The sequence below is a fragment of the Arvicanthis niloticus genome, chromosome 17, assembly GCF_011762505.2.
Source record: "Arvicanthis niloticus isolate mArvNil1 chromosome 17, mArvNil1.pat.X, whole genome shotgun sequence".
NCBI classification, from domain to species: Eukaryota; Metazoa; Chordata; class Mammalia; order Rodentia; family Muridae; genus Arvicanthis; species Arvicanthis niloticus.
Genome location: NC_047674.1, coordinates 11,265,634 through 11,289,689, shown reverse-complemented (window position 1 = coordinate 11,289,689; position 24,056 = coordinate 11,265,634). Strand labels below are relative to the sequence as shown.

General features: G+C 40.2%; 1 pseudogene; it reads left to right on the top strand.

Annotated features, from left to right (window-relative positions):
* The first annotated feature begins 12,077 nt into the window (after nt 1-12,077).
* Nucleotides 12,078-22,701, top strand: LOC117722725 (protein SET-like; annotated as a pseudogene).
* Nucleotides 22,702-24,056: the final 1,355 nt, after the last annotated feature.

The window sequence follows — 24,056 nt, the reverse complement described above, 5'->3', positions numbered from 1 at the left end:
TGGTGGAACAAAGGAAGGAAAGACCAAATTGGGTGGTCTGCTACAGAGCTGAGGATGAGACTGGGGGATTGGAGGAAAGGAGGGAAAGGTCAAGCTCTACAGTTGGTCTACCTGCTTCTCTGGACAGAGTTGCTTGCATACTTCTCATTATTCACAGAGCCAAAGTGTTTCTGAGGGAGTGTGCTGCCTGGCCCTATGAATGTCACAATGGCAGCTCTGCTGCAGCTGTCACATACTGTAGCAGATGATTTTCTTGTAGGTTCTCCTGGGTTCTCTAATGGTGAGGCAAAAACCTGTCTAATTCTCAACTACATTGTCTCTAATATTTGGATGTCATTGTTTCTTGTTCATAAAGGTTATGGGGGAAATCAGTCAGGCAGGTGTTTTTTCTTTGCAGTGGACACCTGTTGCCCTCTTCACCTGTTTTTTTCCCCCAATCTTTTTTTTCTTCAGTTGAATAGGTACATCTTATGGCATAAACTTTTTCTTTTAACACATCTTATGAGTCCACTGTCTTAGGGTTTTACTGCTGTGAAAAGACACCATGACCAAGGCAACTCTTATAAAGAACAACATTTAATTGGGGCTCACTTAGAGGTTCTAAGGTTCAGTCCATTATCATCAAGGTGGGAACATGGCAGCACCTAGGCAGGCATGGTACAGGAGGAGCTGAGAGTTCTACATCTTCATGTGCCCTTCCCCAGCCTTGAGCAGACTGGAAAGACCTTGTTTACCACAATAGGACCTAGGTGGAGTTATCAGCCCTGGCTGCATGTACAACTTCCTACAGGAACTTAGAAGTATAGACTGCCCACTGAGCTTGCCTTGTGACATAATCCAGCTGAAACAAAGGATGGGTTTGGTGGGGCTTTCCCTATATATACAAGAGCTGAATATTAAACTTTGAGCCTTGATCAGGAAACTTGTCTTGGTTCCATGCTTTTCTTGCCCCCCTGTCTCTTTTTCATTTCTAGTCCCCCTTTCAGGTCAACCCAGTTCTTCTGTGACCTCTGGGTGGCTGCATCTTTATTTGAAGGCTGCCAGGAGAAGACTGGTTTCCTGGCAATAGGATGAGAGTCTTAAAGCACATGTCCACAGTGACACACCTACTCCACAAGTCCACATCTACTCCTAAAAGTGCCACTCCCTGGACCAAGCATATACAAACCATCACACCCATGATTGGCTTTTGGCTACAGTGAAACTCAAAAGGGAAATAACTAGTCACTCCCTCCCATGGGGAACATGAACCACTTACCATTGTAATGTTTTTGAAAGAATCATCTGCATCATGCAAACCAAAACTACTAACAAATGGAGTCTCCCGATTGGGATAAGATAGTGTCCCAATCTTACTGACAGTACATGCAGAGCTACTAGAGCTGGATGGAGTTGCAGAGGGTGAAGAGGAACTTTGGAACACTTGTCTCTCCTCCCCACCCCCTCATTGGAGAGGCTAATTAACATTCTTTGGTCAGAGGACACTTGCTGGATTAACAGTCAGAGGATGAGGGAGAGGCTGATTAATATTCCTCAGACCACATGGAAGGGAACCCACCTGCTTGTGGGGAAGGCCCAGAGCACATTCTGCAGGATGGAACAACTCTTGCCACCTACAGACAAGGAAGGTCCTTGCCGCTTCATTCCCTAAAGACCAATTAGTTTAAAAGTCACTGTTCTGCCAATCACAGTGTACCTAATGGCTGCTATCCCTAGAGACTGTATAAATGTCAGCTGAACAAACTGTGTGGGGTCACCTCTCCTTTTGGGATGCAGGATGGCCCCAGCATGCTGGAACATTAAAAAATTCCTCTTGCATTTTGCAACGATCTCTTGTCTTCGCGTGGTTCACTCAGGGGATCTCTGGTAAACTAAGGCTCTTCTGGCTAGAGTCTTACAAGGTAAGCTAGCAATTATTGCAACATTGTTTAAGGAGGGAATGGTGGAGAGTGATGAGAAAGTCCAGGATAACTAAAGGGTCATGTGAACTCACTCTATGCCTAAGATAGCCAACTTTACATAAGCTTTTCACTAATTTTTAAAATCACAGAGAAGAAAGCTTCAAATAATTTTTACCAGGCACTGCATATGGCTCACAAATCCTCATTTTATGAATACCAAACTTGTGTTAATTCTGTTAAATATTTTACAGGGGCTGGAGAAGGGCCAAAACACAGCCTACAAAGACTACGGTATACCTCACTCACACAAATGCAGAGATATACATAGGCTGTTATGCCCAGTGTGAAAAGTTGCCTGTTAAGTCATAACTGTTCATATTCTTGTTTGATTAAAATCTTGTCAATACACACATGATATTTACTCACTTATAAGTGGATATTAGAAATAAAATACAGGTTCCATGTTAGATACCACAGACCCAAAGAAGCTAAACAAGAATAAAGGCCCTAATAAGGAGGCTTGAATTTCACTCAGAAGGGGGAATAAAATAGTCATAAGGGGCAGATGGAGGGAAGGAACAAAGAGGGAGGGGACATGAGGAGGGGAATGGGGGTTCAGGGTCAGGTGTGGGGAAGGACAGGAGAGATGGCTAGACGGCCATAGAATGAATGGAAATCTGCAACTGATGGGGGTGAGGGGGTGGGGGGAATCTTTAGGACAAGAAAGAGATCTGGGATAAGGGAAGCATCTAAGAATCAATGGGGGTGACCTTAGCTGTGACTCGCTTAGGGGATATGGAGCCTAAAGAGGCTACCTCCTGTATCCAGGCAGGGATCGATCCCAGTGGAGCAATAGAGGTACCAACCCACCCACAAAACTTTTCATCCAAAATTTATCCTGTCTATAAGCAATGTAGGTATGGGGGATGGAGCAGAGACTGAAGGAATGGCCAACCAATAACCCACCCAACTTGCAACACATCTCATGGGTAAGCACCAGTCTTTAATACTATTAATGATGCTCTGTTATGTTTGAGGACAGGAGCATGTTGTTCTCTGAAAGGCTCCATCCAGCAGCTGACTCAAACAGATACAGACACTGACAGCCAAACAGCGGATGGAACTTGGGGACTGTTATGGAAGGATTACAGGCCCTGAAGAAGATAGGAATTCCACAGAAAGATCAACAGAGACAACTAACCTGGATTCTTGGGACTCTCAGAGTCTGAACCATCAACCAAAGCACAGATATGGGATGGACTTAGGCCTCCCCGCTCATGTGTATCAGATGTACAGCTTGACTTTCATGTGGGTCCTGAACGACTGAAACAGGCTATCCCAAAAGTCGTTGCCTGTATGTGGTATATCTTTTACTAGCTGGGCTGCCTTATCTGGCCTCAGTGGGAGAGGAAGTGGTTAACATTACAGAGACTTGAAGTGCCAGCATGGGATGGGATATCCAGGGGGAACTTTACCCACTCAGAGGAGGAGGGGAAGGGGAGATGTGGGAAGGATTGTGAGAGGGGGTGACCAGGAGGGAGGTAGTGAGAGGGATGTAAAGTGAAAAGTAAAAAAAAAAAGTAAATTGAAAAATTATTAAAAATAGAACAAGTAAGGAAGGTAAAAAAAATCCTGTAAATAGACATATAGGCATAGTGATTATTCCTTATTCTTCACCCTTTTAGAAAACCAAACCTACAAGCAAGATAAATCTACAAGTGTACAGCAGTGTTTTGGGAGAAACAAAACATATTTTAGCAAAAGGCTTAGGGATATGATACCATAAAAGCTTAAATTGGGCTTAGTAATTCTTGGAACTTTGATCTAAATCAAAGGCATTTGGGTAGCCCACGGAGTTTTTTTTTTTTTTTTTTTTCCTTCCCTGGTCTGCTGCAAGCCATAGGTTTGAAAGAAATTTCACACAAATATGAATATTGAAGTGCTGATAAACTGTTCTCCCTCTTGCGCAGCAGTCTGTAAGTCAGTGTTTCATGCAAACAGCTTACTCAGCCTTAGTGATACCAGAGGCTAATGTGACAAAGTAGACCTCAAAATGTGGGAGTGGGGTGGATGGGGAGTTTACAGGTGCTCATGAGAAAGTCTTACCAACACAAACCACATCAAGTTATTTACATGCAAGAAGGATGGTTTTATATTGAATGGCTTGGAAAAGGGAGTTTTGACTGCCACTCCTTGTTTTTAACTGAAGGATAAAACAAACTAAATATGTCATATTTGTCATATCATATGTCATATTTAATATGTCATAATCACGTTTTCCCCAATTGTACCTCTCACTAGTAAATCGTTAAAAATCTTACATCTACAAATTATTTTACTTTTAATTTATTCTAAATCTATATAGCACATTTGCAGTGGAAACTTAAGCGTTCTTTGGAAAGTCAGTTGGATGGTGTTTTGCTGGGGCAAACACGTGAAGAGTGTTTTCCTGAAGTGGACACAGGTAAAAGGCTGAAGCAGACTCATGAAGGAATCCTTCATTGAAGCAGACACAGTGAAAGGATGTTCTGCTAAAGCAAGCACGTGAAAGGACATGTGATGAGAAACTCTTTGCTAATGACACGCATGTATTGGTCTGCCTTATATTGTGTAGTTGAGCTGCATTTGTCAGGACTCCATAGAGAGAAATACACTAAAAAACTTTTGGTGGTGTACTGCAGTTTCTAACTGCTTCCATGGACTCTGGTTGACTGACAGAGCGATGTCAGCTGAGATATACACACATGCTGAGGCAAGACTCAATGTTTAGAGGATATAAATAGGACTTGATAGACAGTGATGGAGACTGAACTTAGCTTGCTGGTACAGCAACAGCAATACTTGTTGATCTTGAGTCTTCACTTTGTTGATCTTTGCTTTGCTGGGAGAGGCACAGCCTAGAACTTTTCCTGGAGTTCCTCTTGGTTCCTCCTGCTGCTGACTTGTGCTGAGGTGGAGATCTGGCTGTCTCTGCTAGGTTGTGCCAACACTGCTGATTTGTGTTTGCTATCCCAACTCTTCCGAAATGGACCACTGGTATATCCATGAAGAGTCTGAATGTCTCAAGCTACAGCTGCTGACCTGTGAACTGAACTGTTGATTTCCAGAAAACAGATGGGTGTTGCTCCAAAAAAAATCTTTCTTAAACAGGTCCACTCCCCCATATCCTTTGTTTTCCACTACCTTTGATGGGTGGGGGGCTACAAGGGAGGTTAAAGCATTTAAGAACCATCATTAAAAATAGGATTTAACAAAATTAAAGTTACACACGTTATTGTACATTATAAAAAGATATGCAAATAGAAACTGTGTTGGCTAGTTTTATGTCTACTCGACACAAACTAGAGTCATCAGAGAAGGAAGCCTCAATTAAGAAAATGACTCTGTAAGATCAGGCTGTAGGCAACCCTGTAGGACATTTTCTCAATTGGTGATTTATAGGGGAGGATCCTGCCCATAGTAGGCGGTGTCATCCCTGGGTTGGTGGTCCCGGGTTCTATAAAAAAGCAATCTGAGAAAGCTATGGGAAGCAAGCCAGTAAGCACACTCTCCATGGCCTCTGCATCAGTTCCTGCCTCCAGGATCTTTCCCTATTTGAGTTTCTGTCTTGACTTTCTTCAAAGATGAACAGGGACATGGAAGTGTAAGCTAAGTAAGTCATTTCTTTCCCAACTTGCTTTCAGTCATGGTGTTTCATTAGAGCGCCCCTCCATGGCCTCTGCATTGGCTTCTTGCTCCAGGTTCCTGCCATGCTCAGAGTTCCTGTCCTGATCTCCTTTGATGATGAACTGATGTGGAAATATAAGCTGAACAAACCCTTTCCTTCCCAAGTTACTTTGGTCATGGTGTTTTATGAAAGCGATTGTTGTCCTACCTAAGACAGAAACTTAGGGTAGAAATCAAAATGAAATAAACATTAAAAATATTTTCTTCTACTGTAAATAATAGTATTATTATCAGATATGGAATGTATTTCATTAAAAGTGAAAAGTTTGGTTAACCTTGTAGTATTGTTATCTTAAACTCTGATCCTAAGTTGAATTTATTTGAAAATAGACTTTAATAGGCTAATAGCTCATAAAGGTTTCTCCCAAAGATAAGAAATGATTCCTTGACTGTGTTTATTAATCATAGAAGTCATAAAAATTCACTATAAATTTCACATGCTTTTGAATTAAAAAGCACTAAGTTTAGGTATTTTTAAAATTAGAATACTTTTTGTTTACCTACTAAGAACTTAAAAATATTATTCTATAGGAAGACAAAAATATCTATGAAATCTTCTCAGATGTTTTATTTGCTGAATTTCAAAATATGTTAGAAATTCTTAGACTGTTTTGAATATAAAGATGTGAAACTCTTGCCCATCATTTTAGAGCAAGAGATAACATAATGAAAACATCAAGCATTCATTCTTCAAAGTATTCTGTTTTATTTGGTAAACAAGTTGGGTTCTGACTTCCTAAAAATTTCATGAAACACTAAAAGGATTTATTAAATGTGTTTGCTCCCTCGCTTTCAGTGATGAAGGGAAATTCCTCTTGCAAATGCTAAGATATAATCTTTCATTTGAGCCCTTCTTTGTGCTGGAACATTTTTATACACTTAAAAAAATAGGCAGATTGTGTTCTATTTCTGTGCCTAGATCTGTTTTCCATTCTCCCCCTTCTGCCACATGCCTCAGGAATGTCATCTACGTGGGTTGTATCAATGGTCTCCTTGCTGTCTGTGTTTTCATTGAGCTTGGCCGTTACAAGCTCTCAGCCCAGATGGTACAGATGGTGTTTTCTTCTTTATTTTTATTTCACCTTTTCTCACTGTTTTCTTCCCAGTGGAGAGGAACGCCCGAGTTCATGGCTCTTTCTCTCCAGTCTGTTGCTGTAGGTGGCTCACTGAGTGATTGGGCCCAAATCATTTCTGTAATGGAGTTATCCATTAGGGGTGGGTACCCTTCATACCAGGCTATGATTATTTGGCTATTACTTATTTTGTTATTTCTCTTTCTTTCTTTCTTTCTTTCTTTCTTTCTTTCTTTCTTTCTTTCTTTCTTTCTTTCTTTCTTTTCGTATATTTGAAGATGCCAGACTGTGCTTTTGAAAATCTGTTGTGTGCTGTGCTTGGACTTGCAGGTTTCCCTTTCATGAAAAAAATACTGTGCTGGTTCTTTATTGCATTTTGTTTTAGTTGACTTTGAAAAGGGCATCGTTACAATTGCACTTGGCAGAAAGTGTAAGTTAGAGCCCCACATTTACAAATTATAAGGAGAAATGTTAAGAAACATATCAATGGATCTTGGATCCTGTGGTCTGATGAAAGATACAGACAGAGGTCAGAACAGCAAGATAGATTTTGGGAGAATTTTTTTTTTTATAAACAGCTATTAGGATTTTGTTGCAAACTTTGTGCATGATTACAGTGAAACACGAGAATCAAGGGTTTTGATTGCCTCAAACCTGGCAGAGATAGCCAATGATGTCATGGTTGATATATTTGCCTAATGCCTTTTTTAAAAAATTTATTTTTATTATTATTATTTTTTATTTTTAATTTATTTTTTATTGGATATTTTATTTACATTTCAGATGCCATCCCCTTTCCCCATTTTCCCTCCCTAGAAAACCCCTATTCCATGCTCTTCTCCTTTTTGCTTTTATACAATTTTTTAAATGTTAATCAAAGGCTTTATAAGTTTGGTAATGCTCAATATCAATCAGAAGTATAACCTAATACCCAACCTAGATATATCAACTATCTTTGACTGGCAGAGACATGTGAACATCCGCCTCCATGTCCCCCCCCACCTCTCTTTCTCTATCTCATCACCTAGCTCCTCCTTTCCTTCTCCTCCTCCTTTCCTTACTCCTCCCACCTTAGCTCCTCCTACATATCATCCTTCCTGTTAAAATAAAACTTTTCTCTCAAAATACAATTAGAGCAAAACTATACCAATTTGTGTCAGTAAGGTGCAAGATAGACCTAATACCCAGTCCATCATTTTGTTGACTAACCATAACCTCTGTCATCTCTCCTAAATAAAAGACTTAGTTCTAAACCTGGCTTTTTTCTTGGCTTTAGAATGAATGTCAGCTGAAAACCATCCTCTCAAATCTTTTCTCTCAAAGTAAATAGCTGGGATTGGCTATGAGGTGATAAGTGTTCAACCTTGTCAGAAATCCAGAATGACAGAGTTAACTGAAATTATGGGAAACACAAAGCATAGCTTCTAAAATTTAGCCAATTTATAGAGACTGCTGAACACTGGACAGTCCCTATACTACAAAACGTTGGAGCATCTGATTTTCAGCCTTCTGGCCCAGGATCATCTGACAGACCTAGTGATGCAGAATTATTAAGGGCGGATTACTCTGTCGTGGCAGATATAATCAGTCAACTATTCTGCAAGTGTGTCCTTTTCTGGACAGTAATTTGTCTGTAGATGGAAAGAGGTAATTCTTGCCTAGTGTCTGTCTCACCACAACTGGAGTAACTCCAAAGATGCTCAGTTTCTTCTTAGAATCCAAGACAGGAAGCTGTCAGTAGCTGACAAGTCTCTAATCAAAATGGAGATTAATACGGAAATGTTTGTCACGTCAATTCTGTGGACTTCTGATGTTTTGAAAACCAACTATCCATGTAAGGTAATCTGGACTGTTGTCTGTTAACTCCTCTCAGCTATATCTAAATAAAATATAGAAAACACCCTAACATTAAACTCCAAACCATGAATTTGCTATAGTCACTTAACTCACAGGGTAACCATCTCAAATCTGTTAAAAAAAGTTAAAGAAAGACTGGGTCTAAGCCTTGTATTCCTAAATGTGTTATACAGGTACAATGCCTATGAGAGTATCAATATTCATCTCACTTTTATATCAATAAGAAGCTTGTACCAATGAAAACCTTAAAATTTGTAATCAAAGTAAATTGGTGCCATTTAAGAATTTATGTCTTAATCTTGATAATAATTGTACAGATTTCTACCAATAGGTTATGGCTATGCAATAAATCCTAGCTAATCCTCTCTATTCCCACAAAACCACTACTTTTCCCTAGAAAGACAGCCCAACATTTACCACCTTAGTCCCCAAGCCCAGGGAATAGGGGTGCTGACTCTTCATTAACTTCTTCAAGCTGATTATGGGCATTGAGCTATTAGAAGAGGGGTAGGGGGAAGAGTAAATTGATAAGCCTCTGATGCTGTGTCTTCACTGCATCCAGCTGAAATTACAGGACATCAGAGGTTCAAGCAGGTCTGCTCAGCTTGGTTGATGAGTAGATACACCAAGGCTGTGTATTCTGCAATATACAATTCTCAAAACAAATTCTAGTATCAAGATAATTTTTTGTTTAAATTCTGGAATGTAGTCTTCTGGCACCCTGCCTCTGTCATGTCTAATCCATATAATTCTGGGAGTTTCTATGAGGGTGTGCTCCCACCATCCTCTCATTCCCGCCTCCCTGCTCTCAAATTCCCCAACACTAGGGAATCCAAACTTTCAGGCACCAAGTCCACTTCTACTGATGCCTGGCAAGGCCACTCTCTACTACCCATACAGGTGGAGCCATGAGTCCCTTTGTGTTCTTGGGCTGGAGATTTTAGAATGGTTACTTCAGCTTGTTTCTTAGGACCATTTGCTTGAAAATTGTTTTCCAGCTTTTTACTGTAAGGTAGAGTCTGTCTTTGTCACCGAGGTGAGTTTCCTGTATGCAGCAAAATGCTGGGTCTTGTATATGTATCCAGTCCGTTCACCTATGTCTTTTAATTGGGGAATTGAGTCCATTGATGTTAAGAGATATTAAGGAACAGTGATTGTTGCTTCCTGTTATCTTTGTTATTAGAGGTGGAATTATCTGTTTGGCTGTCTTCTTTTGGATTTGTTAGAAGAGGATTACTTTCTTGCTCTTTCTAGGGTATAATTTCCCTTCTTGTATTGGAGCTTTCCTGCTATTATCCTTTGCAATCCTGGGTTTGTGGAAAGATATTGTGTAAATTTGGTTTTGTCATGGAATATCTCGGTTTTGTCCATCTATGGTAATTGAGAGTTTTACTGGGAATAGTAGCCTAGGCTGGCATTTGTGTTTTCTTAGGGTCTGTATGACATCTGTCCAGCATCTTCTAGCTTTTATAGTATCTGGTGAGAAGTCTGGTGTAATTCTGATAGGTCTGCCTTTATATGTTACTTGGCTTTTTTCCCTTACTGCATTTAATATTCTTTCTTTGTTTTGTGCATTTGGTGTTTTGATTATTATGTGATGGGAGGTATTTTTTTTTTTCTGGTCTAGTCTATTTGGTGTTCTGTAGGCTTCTTGTATGTTTATGGGCATCTCTTTCTTTAGATTAGGGACGTTTTCTTCTATAATTTTGTTGAAGGTATTTATTGGCCCTTTAAGTTGGGAATCTTCATTCTCATTTATACCTATTATCCTTAGGTTTGGTCTTCTCATTGTGTCCTGGATTTCCTGGATATTTTGTGTTAAGAACTTTTTGCATTTTGCATTTTCTTTGACAGCTGTGTCAATATTTTCTGTGGTATCTTCTGAACCTGAGATTTTCTTTTCTAGCTCTTGTATTCTATTGGTGATGCTTGTGTCTATGACTCCTAATTTCTTTCCTAGGTTGTCTATCTCCAGGGTAGTCTCCCTTTGTGATTTCTTTATTCTTTCTATTTCCATTTTTATGTCCTGGATGGTTTTGTTCAATTCCTTTACCTGTTTGGTTGTGTTCTGTTGTCATTCTTTAAAGGATTTTTGTGGTTTCTCTTTAAGGGCTCCTACCTGTTTACCTGTGTTCTCAAATTCTTTGAGAGTGTTATTTATGTCCTTCTTAAAGTCCTCTATCATCATCATGAGGAGTGATTTTAAATCTGAATCTTGCTTTCCTAGTAATATGGGAAATTCAGGACTTTCTTGTGTGGGAGAACTAGGTTCTAATGATGCCAAGTACCCTGGGTTGCTGATGCTTATGTTCTTGCCCTTGCCTTTCACCATCTGTATCGCCTTAGTGCTACCTGCCCTGTCTCTGACTGGAGCCTGTCTTTCCTATTATCTTTCCTATTATCTTGGTTGTGTTAGAACTGTGTAGTGTGGGTGTTACTACTGGGGTAAGAGCTGCTGCCTGGGATCTGCTCAGTGCAGACAGGAAAGAACCAGTGCTCCAGACCAGGAGTGACTTCCTGGGTCCTAGTGGGTCCCAGTTACTCCCTGTTTGGGGCAGGCATTGCTATTTATGTACCTAAGATAATGCCTGGGTTAGAGCTCCTGGGAGCCCTGCTTCCTCTGGGTTCTATGAGATTCTGCCTAATGCTTTAATAGAACACAGGAATTGTCAGTGTTCTTATGAAAAGAAAGTAGGTACCTTAAGACAGCAAGCCAGACCATGTCAGCTTGTGGTGTGGTCTAAATCAGAGACTGAGATTAGCAATGGTCAACATTTATATAGATTGATAAGCAGATGACATGGAACAGAACAGTGGAGAATGTTACTCATATTACAGAACTTGCAGTTAAGAGGGTTCAGTGAAGGAACCTCTGATAGACTCAAGAATGCTTCTGTGGGGAATGGGGGGAATCTGCTCAAAACATATATCACGCATGCTGTGGTCTGCAACACAGTACAGTATAAAGTATTTTATGGGCATTTTATTACAGGGGAATAACATTTAATTCTTTTTATTACTGACTTCCATTTTCTAATTTTTTTATTTACTTGGAATAAGATAATTGAAAATTAAAGTATTCCTTTGAAATTGAGCTTCTTTTTTAGAATTTTTTCACTAGTTTACATTACGATTTGTGTTTATGTGATTGGGTGCACAAATGTTCGCAGTTATCCTGTCTTCATTGTAAGAGGCACTAAGATATCAAAAGATAATTGGTAAAACATAAAATAATATAAAAACATAATATAGAAATTAGCACAAATGAAGTAATAAAGCCCAAAAAGCAAAAATGCTAGCTGTAACTAATATCTAACAACTAACTCTCAGCATATTGTTATATTTATTTAAGAATATCCACGTAACAAATATATCTATTTTGTATCTTGCACCTACTAGGCCCTGAAACTATAATAACAGTAAACTTGACCCTTGTTCTTATATAAGTAAACAATAATTATAAAAACTAATATTTTTGAGATACTTCTGCTTTGCTATTAAATTAACAAATGTGTAAAGCATGGATGCCAACTGGTAAGCTGATGACCCCACAATTTACATAACTATTTAGCAATAAAAAGATATTACAGTTATAGTTTTGACCAAGTTGTAGCATTTCTAAAGATGTCTTCTAAGAATATTATTAGAGATGATAAAATAAAAATCATTGAAAATAACAAAGCACATTGAAAACTTATGAGTGTTTTTTTCAGCTTTATTTATAGTGCTGGAAATTAGATGTCCTTGAGTAAGTAAATGGAGAAATAGACTATGGTCTATACAAAAAAGGAGAATATTTTATTCTAAAAAAAAGTGAGCTATCAAGTCCTTAACATCAGTGAAAGAAATGTAAACACATATAGCTAAATGAAAGAAACCATTATAAAAGGTCCATATGCTGAGGTTGGGAATGTGGCTCAGTTGGTAGAGTGCTTGCTTGTCATGCATCTGTAATCCCAGGATTTGGGAGGTGGAAGGAGGACCAAAAGTTTATGGTAATGATCAACTGCATATTGAGTCATAGTGAGTTTGAGACCAATATGGACTACATAAGACTCTGTCACAACAGACAAATCTACATACTATATGATTTCAACTTTTTGTTATTCTTTTGAGAACTCACTATTGTAATCAAGATTGGCCCTGAAATCCTAATCTTCCCAAAGTGGTCTTCCATCTCCCAAGTGCTTAGATGCAGGTATGTGCCATCATACCTGGATCAAATTGTTTGACATTCTGGGAAAGGCAAATATAGGAAGATGGGAAAACAGATCGATGGTTTCTTGGGCTTATTGAGGATGGAGGAGTGAACCATTATGCAATCAATGGGCATTAGGAATGATAATAATAATAATAATAATAATAATAATAATAATAATTTAATGTATTTCCAATCACTAATTGTAACCCATGTACTATTCTGGCAGGATGTTGAAATGATGGAGTGTAAGCACAGGGTATATGAGAAATGTTTGCCTTCTGCTCACTTTGCCGTGAACTTAAAATTATCAGCAAAGTATCGTGATGGAAGAAGGCCTGTTTTTGATGCATCTTATTTACTTGCAGAATTGACCTGCTATTCTAACTATTTTCAGACTTCACTAGGTTATGAGACTATTTTTTAAAAATTTATCTTTTCATATTTATGTACACTGGTGTCTGTGTTTGCCTGCACGTCTGTGAGAGAGTACGATTCACTAGAACTTGAGTTATAGACAGCTATGAGCTACCATGTGGGCACTGGGGATTGAACTTGCGTCCTCTGGAAGAGCAGCCAATGCTCCCAACTGCTAGGCCATTTCTTCAGCCCCAGTTGTGAGACTTTTAGTGTAAGTTTATTATCAGCTTTGGAGCCAATTTATTTCTGAGCCAAGTAAAGTGTTTATTTGATATTTCATTACAGAAATATTACAGGAGTCAATTTTAAAAGCCATTTATCTTCCTTTAATATATATTTTTGGTTAAGATAAATAAAATAATCTGTAATCATAATCATAATAAGCCCATTGCTGAGCCTGGACAAACCACAGTGCATCCCTCTAAACTGTGAACTGGTGTTCACTGTGAGCTCTCTGAGTCTGAGGATCCTACCATTTTCTCTGGATATTTAGAATACACTTTGTAATTGTGGGTCATAACACTATGGTCAAGTTAGAGCACCACTGCTTATTGATCTGAGAGACACTAGCCAAGTTAATTTTGTTGTTTTTTTTTTTTCACCTTAAAAATAAAGACATGTGAGAAGAGTTGGCTTTTTCTTCCTGTACTATTGTGGCTAATTACTACTTTATTCCTTAACAAATATACATGTAGATATAACAGGTAGGAAATCTGGCTGAAAGGTCAAGAAACATGGGAACCAGAAATTTAGCAAATGGGGAGATGTAGTCATTTTACAGCTGTCTCCTGAGAGGCTCTGCCAGAGCCTTACCAATATAAATGTGAATGCTTGCAGCCAACCATTGGACTGAGCATAGGGTCCCCAAAGGAGGAGTTAGGGGAAGGACTGAAAGAGCTAAAGGGGTTTGCAACCTTATAGGAAGAACAATATCAACCAACCAGACCGCCCAAAGCTTCCAGGGACTAAACCACCAACATGGAGGGACGCATGGCTCCGGCTGGATAGGTAGCAGAGGATGGCCTTATCTGGCATCAATGGGAGGGGAAGCCTTTGGTCCTGTGAAGGTTTGATGCCTCAGTGTAGGGGAATGTTAGGGTGGTGTGGCAGGAGTGGGTGGGTGGGTAAACACCCTCACAGAAGCAGGGGGTGTAGGGGATGGAATAGGGGTTTGTGGAGGGGAAACTGGGAAGGGGGATAACATTTGAAATCTAAATAAGTAAAATAACCAATAAAAAATTAAAGAAAAAAGACTAAGTGGAACAGAGGGCACAAAACACGTTGAAAGAGTAGAGGGAAGACTGACGTAAAAAGTCATTTCTGTTAGGGGCATTTCCTGTGCATAGAAAGTGACAAAGTGTACCAGTAGTTAGGAGGGATATGAGAGGTTCAAAGATTTTATTTTTGAAAGATGTTTGAGATTCGTGCATGCATATGCATTTATGCATCTATCCTCCATATTCCATCTTTGTAACCTATTTGAAAAATAGCCCGAGCTTCCAGCTGACTGTAGTGTGTGTCATGTAACCAAGATGACTAGGATAGCAAAACCCTTATAATGATCAGTTTCAATTTCAAATGCTATTGGATTAGGCTTTATTCTGTGTCCTCATCTGTCTCCATATGTGTATAATTTACATATAAATTACTATTTTGACAGGGCTTTTAGGATTGTTTGATCCATTCTCAGGGTCAAAAGAAACTGGGCAAAAGCCTCTTTTTCTATGCCAGTAGCATGGTAAATAGGTCCATGACTAGAAGAAATAATAGGGGTGCCCTTGTCAGCTAAATGATAACACAAAATTGTGTCCACCACGTTCAGCTGGCTTGCATACATATTTTAGCTGAGGACAGCGGACTCAATGGGATGATGTTGTATAGATGCAACTTTCCCTGAATAGTGGGATGCCTGAAACAACTGCTTTGATTTATCTGGGTTAGAATAATTTTTCCTGAATTCTAGACACAGAATTTAGGCTTGTACTTAATTTGTTCACTCCAGTAGGTCCTAAAATGTGCATAGATTCAGAAAGGCTCCATCTAGCCATTGGGACTCTCTGGATTGCTCTAGGATGCAAAATCGACAGATATACAAATACAGAGCTAGCTTGCATCATATGCCGAAATAGAAATTAGCTCTGCAATTTTGGTCATTATAGCATTGAGAAATTGCTTTGTAGATATGTCAGAAAGCAATATAGCCCCGTGGAAAATACAATTACTATGCTATTGCAACAATTACTAGAGAGAAGGAACTTCATTTATTGCTGTACATCAGTAAGAAAAATGATACAAAGTCAAGATGATAGTGGGGCTAACATATAACTCGACAGTGAGCTCCAGAAGCCAGGAGTTACAGTTTCCTCAATACTTAGTTCCTTTTCAACTGTTTGTCTCACTTTACTGACTAGTGAATATCATCGAAAGAAGAAATGGGAGCAAAATGGAAATAGAAGATAAGTTGAATGAGTAGCAGATGGAAAAATGTATTTCTGCTTTATAGAATATGTGAAGATGCATTTATGGTTCATATCAAAATTATTAATCTTTTCAAAATTCCTAGACTGCTTATTTAATTATACAACATGTATTTAAGTGCAACAAATTGTATCAAGATGGATTTATCTGCGTCCCATCAAGTAGCTCTGAGCCCCATCTGCTGGCCTACTTGTATTTAAAAAAAAAACATTGAGAGCAAACATATTTGTTTTTTTTCCAAATCAATATTTTAATAATTTACATGACAAGGCATTTGTAACAAAACAAATCAAAAGTAAAAAAGAAACAAAAATTTATTCGCTACCTTTAGTAAGCTGGGGAGGTATTCCTGTGCTCATGAGAATAGCAGAGATTTCCCTACCTCTCCCTGACTGTAGCACTCGTGAAAGAACCTGCACTTCACATGAGTAGCCCTGTAGAGATGATGCTGGCAAACACAGTCTTAAGAGAGGCTAAGACAGGTGGCTCTTCCAGGTTTACTTTACTGTGATATAACAGGGAGCTAAGATTAAATCTCTCCTTAGTTGCTGGCCATAACATTGAGAATTATGGCCTTACTGAAACAACAGACAGAGCAGTGACTGAAAACAAGGATGTGCTGGGAGAACCCGTAAGGGAACACTACTGAGACTGAGTCCATGAAGGATCAGCTGATCAGCTGAGGATGCTATCCAGGTAAGGATTTCTAAATGTGTCACTTGGAGGCCTGGTGTGATGGCTGATCTTGGTTGTCACCTTGACTACATCTGAAATTAGCCAAGAGTACAAGCAGTCTGGCATTTCTCTTTTTTCTTTTTCTGTTTCTCTTTTAGTGAAAATAAATCTTTTTCATACAATATATTCTGATTAAGGTTTCCCTTGCCCTAATTCCTCTGAGATCTACCCTACTGTCCCTCTCATCCTAACCCACACCCTTCTGTCTCTCTTTAGAAAACAAATAGGCATCCAAAGAATAATAGTAAAATAAAAAATAAGATAAACCCAAACAAACAAATTGGAATAGGAAAAAAACAGACAGAAGAAAATGGCCCAAAGAAAAAACATAAGAAATACATGTAGATATGTAGACTCAGAGACACATGTTCATACTCACAGGGACTTACAAGGAAATAGAACCAGCAACTATAATATATATATACAAAGGACCTGTAAGATCAAAAATAAAGTTAAAAATAAAACATAAAGATAAATGACTAAACATTATGAGACAAGGAAGCGCCAAAGATGCCATTGAGGCCATTTTATGTTGGCCATCTACTGACGGGCATGAGGCCTGCTGTTAAGAATGGTTTGTAACCTCAGTGAGACTTCTTTGGAAAAAAAATCAAATTTTCATTTGTGAGGGATTTTCATTTGGAGATAGCTCCTGAGTTATGGATGGGGGCTTGTGCCCACTTTTCTTGCCCCCTGACCCCATCTGGCACAGACCTGTGGAGGCTCTGTGCATGTAGCTGAAGTCTCTGTGAGTTCATACGTTTCTCAATCATGCTGTGTTTAGACGGTTTTGTTTCCTTGATGTCTTCCATCCCCTCTGGCTCTTAAAATCTTTCACCTTTTCTTCACAGGGTTCACTGAGAAAGGGCTTTGATGGAGACATCCGCTTAGGACTGAGTGTTCCATTGTCTGGCTGCAGATCTCTGCATTTGTCTGCTGAGGCAGATGCTGCTCTGATGATGGCTGAGCAAGGAGTGATGCACGGATCTGTGAGTAAAACAGAGTATCATTAGGAATCTTTTTAGTAGAACAATAATATTTGGTTTTTGCCTAGGTCACTGGCCTATGTAGTCTCAGGTTTTTGGCCACCTAAGCCTTGTTGGGAATGGGTTCCATTTCTTTTAGTGGGCATTTATTCCAGTCATATATTGGCGAGTTATTCCCACAAACTTTGTGCCACTATAAACTTTGTCTGATGGTGTCTTTTGCCATGTAGAAGCTTCTCAGTTTCATATTTTAGTGCCTGCAGTATCAATGTTCTGTTCAGAGAGTATTTTCCTGTGCCAATGAGTTCAAGGCTAGTCCCCACTTTCTTTTCTGCCAGGTTCAGTGTATATGGTTTTATGCTTAGGCTTTTGATCCACTTGAAGTTGAATTTTGTTCAGGGTGGTAAGAACGCATCTATTTGATTTCTTCTACATGAAGTCTTTCAAGTTGACTAGTGCTGTTTGGTGAAGATGTTGTCTTTTTTTCTAGTGTGCATTTCAGGCCTCTTTATCAGAAAACTAGGTGTCCAAACATGCATGGACTTATTTTTGGGTTTTCAGTTTGATTCCATTGGTCAATGTGTCTGATTTTGTGACAGTATCATGCTGTTTTTATTACTTTAGCTCTAGGTACAATTTGAGATGGAAGATGGTGATATCTCCAGCAGTTCTTTTATTATTCAAGAATATTTTAGCTAGTGTGTGTGTGTGTGTGTGTGTGCGAGTGTGTGTATTTTCTATATGAAGCTGAAAATTCTGAAAATTAGATATATCTCAATCTGGGGACTGGAAACTTCATTTTGATGAACAATGGATGGCTAGTATCTTACGTAGGCATAATTTTTTTGCCACTTATTTTAGTAAGAATTCAACCTCCCCCTTGCTCACTACCCAGAGGTAGTGAAAGAGAAAAGCTATTAGGATATGTTAGGACAAAGTGGGTCTGTTTAGCAATAGTTCTTTTGGGGGCAAGCTTAATGTTTTTTGGCAGCAGTTCAGTCCCATAGCATACATCTCAGCAGCTGCAGACCAGTCCTCTCAGGCAGACACCACATATAAACCAGCAGCTCCAGGCCAGTGTTCTCAGTAGGCAGACACCATGCATAAACCAATATTAATCTCACAAGCAGTTCTTGGGTGAGTTTCTTTCAGTGTTGGTTACCACAAGCTGAACTTAATAATGCTATGTAAGGCAAACCAATACATGAGTGTTGTCAGCAAAGAATAGCAAAGCAGAGCAAACCCAACCAATGCTTCCCTCTTGCCATCTGTGGGATCATATTTATACTCCTTCATCAAGGGTCCTTTCACATGTTTGCTTCAGGAAAACATTCTTTCATGTGTCTGCTTTAGAAAGACGTCCTTTCACCTATGCACCTCAGCAAAACATCATTTGATATAACTGACTTTCCAAACAAACTAGAAGTTTCCATTTCAATCTTGGTTGGGGTTTACATTACTTACATTATGTTTGTCTTCATAGAGTATACAAAATTCTTTTTTACGAATGGTTCTTTATCATTATAAAAATGAAACCATGTAGTATTTATTTAGACTCTTACAATGCTTAGCACAAATTAGACCCCTCACCTTTGGATTACTCCATGGGGGGACTGTTTAAAATTTCTGGAGATGTACATGAGAAGAAGATACTTGGGTGTAAGGTCCTCATCTGCAGGGTGGAGTGGTGACTTCTCTATCACATTTTTTTTTCTCCTGAAACAATATCTTTAGCTTATATCAGAAGACAAGAGAGGATTCCAATTTAAGCGTGTGAAAAATCAGTTAATTAGAACTGGAAATGTAGTTCAGTGGCAGAGCACTTACCTATGTGCAAGACGCTAGAATCGGTTCCTTCCCCAACATTAAAAAAAGAAGAAAGTAATTTTTATATCACTATGAAGTAAGGGTATTGACACTTTGATTTCTTACACAAAAATTAGAACCAACACAAACAAGTGAAGGTATGCATAAGTGTATATATACACAGAAACACATAATCAAACTAGTTGAGCAAGTAATCTAATTTGGTTGATGTAACTAATTTTTTCAATGCCTATTTTTACCAATGGTTCTTAATTGCTTTAATCTCTCTTCTAGCCCACCACCCACCAGAGGTAGTGAAAAAGAAAGGTTATTATGATACAGAAGTGGACCTGTTTAGAAATGGTCCTTTGAGGCAATTTCCATCTGCGTGGTCAGGAAATCAGCACACGTGCAAACACTTCACAGATATACTAGCAGTCCAGTTCAGTAGAGTCAGGATAGCAGCAGCGGTGGCATGACCCAGCAGGAACAGCCAGGCCTCAGCGGAATTGGCCCGAGTCAGCAGGAGGGAGCAGCAGGAATGCCAGGAGAAGTTCTTTGCTGTGCTTCTCTCAATGAAGTGAAGATCAGTGAAGACTGAGGACCAAGAAGTGTTGTAGAGCTAGCTGTACCAGCAAGTCCCTCTCACAGTCTGTTGAGTCCTATTTATACTCCTTCTATCACATGTCCTCCACAGGTCTTGCCTCACCACAGCTCTTGCTTCAGCATGTGAGTCTGTCCTAGAAAGACTCCATGTGAATTGAATCTGTCTCAGAGGACATCACTCTGCCAATTGGCCCAAGTTCATGGGAGTGGCAAGAAGCTGAAGCATTAGAAGTTTTTTGGTGTATTTCTTTCTACAGAGTCCTAACAAGTGGAGCTCAACTACACAATGTAAGGTGGACTAATACATGCATGTCGTTAGCCAAGAATCCTACATCATGTGTCCTTTCACGTGCTTATTTTAATAGAACATCCCTTCACCTGTGTCTGCTTCAGTGAAACATTCCTTCACGAGTCTGTCTTAGCAAAACATCCTTTCACCTTTGTCCTCTTCAGGAAATACTCCGTCACAGGTTTGCCCCAGCAAAACACCATCTGACACAACTGACTTTCCAAAGAACCCTTAAGTTTCCACTTCAGGTTGATGTGGTGGTTAGTTTTTTGTCAGTTTGACACAAACCAGAGAAACCCGGGAAGAGAGAACCTCAGAAATTGTCTCCGTCGGATTAGTCTATGGGCAAACATGTAGGGGTTTAGTGACTGACGTGGTAGAGCCCAGTTAATTGCATGCAGTGCCATGCCAGGTTAGGTGCTCCTGGTTTGTACAAGCAAGCAACTGAGCAAGCCATGACGAGTAAGACAGCAAGCAGTACTTTGTGGGTCTGCTTCAGCAGCTGTTCCCTGTTTGTGCTTCTCCTCTGACTTTCCTCAATAATGTACTGTGAAAGTGGAAACTGCAAGCCAAATAAATAATTTCTTCCCCAGGTCAATTTTGTTCAGTGTTTCATCAGCAAACTAGCAAACTAGGACAGTTGAGAAATACATATTCTGTGCTTTGTGAAATAAAAGCAGAGATCTTAAGTTTCTTTAAAATGGTTTTGTTCTTTTTTAAAATTATTTTTTATTAGTAACTTTTTAAAAAATGTTAATCAAAGGCTTTATAAGTTTGGTAATGCTCAACAACAAGATGCCCATACAATCAGAAGTGTAACCCAATACCCAACCTAGATATACCAACTGCCTTTGACTGGCTTAGACATTTGAACATCTTCCTCCATGTCCCCCATCCGCCCTCCCCTCTCTCTTCTCCTAACTCCTCCTCTCCTCCTCTTCCTCTCCTTACTCCTCCCACCTTAGCTCCTCCTACATATCACCCTTCCTGTTAAAATAAAAAAACCCTTTTCTCTCAAAATACAATTAGAGCATAACTATACCAATTAAATGGTTTTGTTCTTAATTTCAGACTTTTAGTGTTTAAGTATATGTGTTATTATTTTAGTAGAATATATTAATGTTCAGTTATAAGCAAGCGAGAGGAAGAAAATGTTAATTTGATATTGAACAAGCCATTTTGAACTAAATGATAAATACTATTAAACTTTCCCTTGAAGAGAAAGTTATCTTTAGATCACAGCAGACTTTGAGCTTTTCTATATCAACTCAAAACATCTGAAACTGAAACGTATGAGGTGTATCCTGGGTACTTTTGTCAATTTGTCACAAGCGAGAGTCATTTGGGAAGAGGGAACTTGGACGGATAAAATGCCCCGCCAGCCTGACCCTTGCCCAGGCTTGTTGGGCATTTTCTTGATTAAAAATTAATGTGGAAGAGTCCAGCTCATTGGCACAGGGCCACTCCTGGTGGCCTGGATAGATAAGAAAGCAAACCAAGCTGAGAAAGTGTGGAGAGAAAGCCAGTAAGCAGCAAGCGTTCTTCCACCTTCTGGTTTCTGCCCTAACTTCCGTGGATGACGGACTCAAAATTGTAGGGCTAAACGCACCCTTTTCTCTCTGAGTTCATTTTGGTCATGGCGTTTTATCGAAGCAACAGAAACCCTAACTTTAAGACAAGGTATTAAAAATGATTCTCTATCCTGCGAATTCCTTCCTGCTGTGAACATCAGGCCTCTGCTTTCTAGCCACCCCCTTGCGCCATTGCTTAGAAGCAGCAATCTGTGATCCTGTCTCAGCCCAAGAAACCCGGACCAGCTGCTGCACTGAAACTGGGGACAGGCCTCCCCCAGCCTGCTGAAGGGAGAAAAAAGAACAGCAAGAAGCAATTGATGAAGTACAAAATGAAACAGACAGACTTAATGAACAAGCCAGTGAGGAAATTTTGGAAGCAGAACAAAAATATAACAAACTGCACCAGCCATTTTTTTCAGAAGAGATCAGAACTGATCTCCAAAATCCCAGGGTTTTTTTGGATAACATTTGTCAACCATCCACAAGTGTCTGCACTGCTTGGGGTGGAAGGCAAGGAGGCTCTGCATTATTTGACCGGAGTTGAGTGACAGAATTTGAAGACATTTAATCAGGTTACAGAATAGATTTTTATTTTGATGGAAATCCTTATTTTGGAAGTAAAAGTTCTCTCCAAAGAATTTCATCTGAATGAGAGTGGTGACCCTATCTTCAAAGTCCACAGGAAATCAAATGGAAATCTGGAAAGGATTCGATAAAATGATAAAGTCAAACACAGACTAAGGCCAGCAGGAAGAGGCAGCATGAGGAGACAGAGAGCTACTCTACCTGGTTTACTGACTGTTCTGATGCGAGTGCAGCCATGTCAGGAGAGGCCATCAAAGGTGGTATTTGGACGAATCTCTTGCAGGACTATTTGGTTCCTGATATGGGTAGTGAAGAAGGATAGGCAGAAGATGATGGTGATGATGGTGATGATGATGATGATGATGAGGAGGAACGGTTGGAAGATATTGATGAAGGAGATGAAGATGAAGGTGAAGAAGATGAAGGGAGGAGAGGAGGATGAAGGAGAGGATGACACAGAAGACTGATGGATTCAACCTTCCCTTCCCTTCCCTCCCCCCTCCCTTCCCTTCCCTTCCCTCCCCCCTCCCCTCCCCCTCCCCTCCCCTCCCCCCTCCCCTCCCCTCCCTTCCCCCTCCCCTCCCTTCCCTTCCCCCCTCCCCTCCCCTCCCTTCCCTTCCCCCTCCCCTCCCCTCCCTTCCCCCTCCCCTCCCCTCCCTTCCCTTCCCCCTCCCCTCCCCTCCCCCTCCCCCTCCCCTCCCCTCCCCTCCCCTCCCCCCTTCCCCCCTCCCCTCCCCCTCCCCCTCCCCTCCCCTCCCGTCCCTTCCCTTCCCCCTCCCCTCCCCTCCCCTCCCTTCCCTCCTCCCCTCCCTTCCCTCCTCCCCTCCCCTCCCCTCCTCCCCTCCCCTCCCCTCCCCTCCCCTCCCTTCCCTCCTCCCCTCCCCTCCCCTCCCCTCCTCCCCTCCCCCCCTTCCCCCCTCCCCTCCCCCTCCCCCCTCCCCCTTCCCCTCCCCTCCCCTCCCTTCCCCTCCCCTCCTCTCCCCTCCCCTCCCCTCCCCTCCCCTCCCTTTTCTTTTCCTTTTAAAAATTTCCCCAGTCCCTAGGAGCAAGTTGCAGTCATTTTTCTCCCCGACCTGTCCCTCTGTGCTCTGTCTCGCTGTTTTTGAGGTCTTTCAACATCATGGTTCTCAGTGAATTTGGGGGAAAAATACCTCAAACGAAACACAACAGGAAAAGAATCTCCACACTTTTCTGTTCTAAATTAATTTCATCTTTTCTTGTCTCAAAAACTGTGGATTCAACACTTCCACTGTGATCTGTGGGAAAAAAGAAAAGCCCTACCCATTCCCTTGGCTCTGCTGGAGGGTGCTAGGCCCTGTGTAGTAGTGCTTAGATCTAGCTTTTTTCCTTTCTCTGTATACTGGGCTCAGAGATTACACTGTGTCTCTATGGGAATACAGACAGCATTTACCAATATGTATCTGTCTACTTTCTCTTGTTTAATAAAAACAAAAATGTTAAGGGAGGGTATGTTAAGGGTAGGTTTGAGGTGTCTGGGGGGTTAAGAGGGCATCTGACAACATGGCTTCTCCTTTGGCATGTTTGATTGTGATGTTTAACAGACATCCTTGCAGTTTAAGATGACACTTTTAAAATAAAATTCTCTCCTAATGATGACTTGAGCCCTGCCACTCAGTGGGAGAGTCAGCAGAACCTGTAGGGTTTTATTTGGAGTTGGCATTTTCTGTTGTAACTTTATCTTTAAATATTTTGTTAAAATTTTTTTGTTTGTTTTCACTGGAAGGGAAAAGATGCTCACTTTAAATGTTGAAGTGTACGAGTTGCCTTGTTACAATAAAATCAATGTGTACGCAAAGAAAAA